The following is a 2,742-nucleotide window of genomic DNA, read 5'->3' on the forward strand; positions in this document are numbered from 1 at the left end:
CTTTAAGGTCGATGGAGACGCACGAGTGTAAGGAGAATGGTGAATGGTGGCCGTTCGTAACCCAGAGTCATCAGAAACCGCAGAGTAAATTTTAGGAACGTAGACGAAGGACACCGGAGAAAACTTCTCTCAGGGACTTCAGTGAACTCTGCTTACAATGTTGAGGCCCGACACCCCTAGTGCCTGGGGGCGACCCGTCTCCTGCCCTACGTAGTTTGTTTGAGCGTGCCTCCCTCAGGTGGTGCCTTTTCTCTCCCCGCAATATTGCTCCATGAAACTGCCGATGAAAACTATTTGCCATGGGTATGTCGTTTCACAATATTGGCCTCCTCTTTGAAGAACAAATGCTTTTCTACACGGGTGCTGCCTCCCTGAACTTTCCTTTGTCTTGGCTCAATCGATGCAGATTCCTGTGCTGAATGCGCCATAGAGTGACACAGGTGAGTGCTTGTCAGTATTGCAGGCACACGCAGCAATTTCGTTTTTCCAAGACCCACCTGGCTTGATCAAGGTTGCTTATTCCCGTGAAAACGTTTTTCGTCCAAATTCTGGAGGAGCACCCTTGTGCCTCTGGGAGCTACACCAGGGCCTGCTGAACAGAGGCTCCAGCGGTTTCATTTTCGGACTGAAATTCAACACGGAATTGCATGGATCTATGGAAACCGTGAACTGTGGCCGTACCAGATTCTCACATCTTCATTGTCTAATGGAAGCTTGTTTCCCAGGCTGATCCGGCTGGCGCTTCTTTCTGGGCAATGACCATTTAATTGTGGACGTTCAGCCTTCTTCGTAATTCTCTGATACCGGCAAGTTCCCGCGCCTCACTCGGTGGAGGTTTAGGTGACTCAGGACAACTGTCTTTATTTCAGGCGTCTAGAACAAAGAGAATCCACAAAGGTTGATGATCACGGAGAAAGTAAAGTCCCGTTTCTTTATACTTCCCACTCATGGCCCTTCTAGCATCTGAGGCCAAAGAACTCGTGCAGCATGATATTCTCAGTTCAGGCACGCCGCCTGCAGTTTCTTCCTTGCAGAAAAATCTTTCCCAGTGTACTTCTTTAAACTGCTGCAAAATGGTGGCACAGAAGATTTCGGTTTAGGTTTAACTTTAGACGGGCATAGGTACAGGCATTTGGGCATGTTTAGGGACAGAGTTAGAGTTCACGTTAGAGTTACGGCTGTGTGAGGATTCGGGTTATGGTAAGTCTGAGGATCAAATGTAGGGTGAGTGTGAGGTTGAAGGTAAGAGTAGGGTTTAGTGCTTAAGGATGAGCGAACCTATTGTCTCATTTAGGCTTATGGTAAACTTGACTGTTTAGATATGGGTTGGGGTTAATATTTGTGTGAGGGTTAGACAGTGTGCGAGGTTGAGTTGGGGTCAGGCTTACGGTTTGTGTGTTACATCCGTTTTCATTAAGGTTAAGTTTAGCTCTCTGTCTAGTTTAAGGGATTGGATTACATTAACGGTGAAATTGAGCTATCGATTGAAGGTGAGGGATAGAGTTGTTAGGTTCAGGCGAAGAATGACGGTTAGGAGTAAGGGTAGTTGTAGGGGCAGCTGCATGTTCACATCAGATTTGGGGTTAGGATTAGGGTTAGCCTTAGGGTAGACATACGGTTATGGTTAGGGCTTGCTTTAGGGTGAGCCTTAGGTTAGGGTTAAGTTTAAGGTTAGGAGAATCCAGTTAGACCTAGGCTTAGGGTTACATCTCTGTTTAGGTTTACACCTAGGGTTAGCTTTTCACCTAGTTTAGGGTTAGGATTAGGGTTGTTTTTAGGATAGGATTTAGGTATGAGGTCTCATTTAAGTGTTGGATTATTGGAAGTACATCTGCTCTCACTGGTTTTCCTTCACTGTCACAATGTTTCTGAGATTCATGGTTTAAGGGAAAGCTTGCTTCTTGCCGTTTTCAAGGTCAAAAGGCGCTACCGGCAGTTTGTTTTTCCGTCAAACTTACGCTCGCTCTTTGAGAATCTTGGGTCTTTGGGAAAGCCGTGAGTCCAGCAAGTTTTTCAGATTAAGTGTGCCCCAAGCAGTAGGTTCTATCTCTGAGCAATACAGCCCGTGGAATTCCTGGGAATCTGGAACCCTGCCATGAAGTTCAGCCTGGTTGTTATTTTCACACGGAAGAAACTCCTTTGAGGTTCCCATGCCTCTGTACACTGATGCTTCCAGCAACGTCATGTCTCACAGGTCAATAGTGGCTCTTTAAGTTTCACTGGTCTAGGAAAAAGGGTGAAGCGCCTGAGTTCCATTGCTTCACTACTTCATGGCCTGAAGAAGATGTTTATAGGCACATCGGCAAATCCACCGGTGGCAATTCTCTCATATTGTCATTGCGATGGGAAGATTTCTTATTCGTTAGGAAATGTTTTACCATGGAAGACGGGTCCCCACAGAGCTGTCTCTTTTGTGTTGACACTAACTCTGCTGAATTTAGCTGCCAGCATCTGCGTGTCCTCCCTTTCCTTTAAGGTCGATGGAGACGCACGAGTGTAAGGAGAATGGTGAATGGTGGCCGTTCGTAACCCAGAGTCATCAGAAACCGCAGAGTAAATTTTAGGAACGTAGACGAAGGACACCGGAGAAAACTTCTCTCAGGGACTTCAGTGAACTCTGCTTACAATGTTGAGGCCCGACACCCCTAGTGCCTGGGGGCGACCCGTCTCCTGCCCTACGTAGTTTGTTTGAGCGTGCCTCCCTCAGGTGGTGCCTTTTCTCTCCCCGCAATATTGCTCCAT

The sequence above is a fragment of the Tenrec ecaudatus genome, unplaced genomic scaffold, assembly GCF_050624435.1.
Source record: "Tenrec ecaudatus isolate mTenEca1 unplaced genomic scaffold, mTenEca1.hap1 Scaffold_56, whole genome shotgun sequence".
In the NCBI taxonomy this organism is placed as follows: Eukaryota; Metazoa; Chordata; class Mammalia; order Afrosoricida; family Tenrecidae; genus Tenrec; species Tenrec ecaudatus.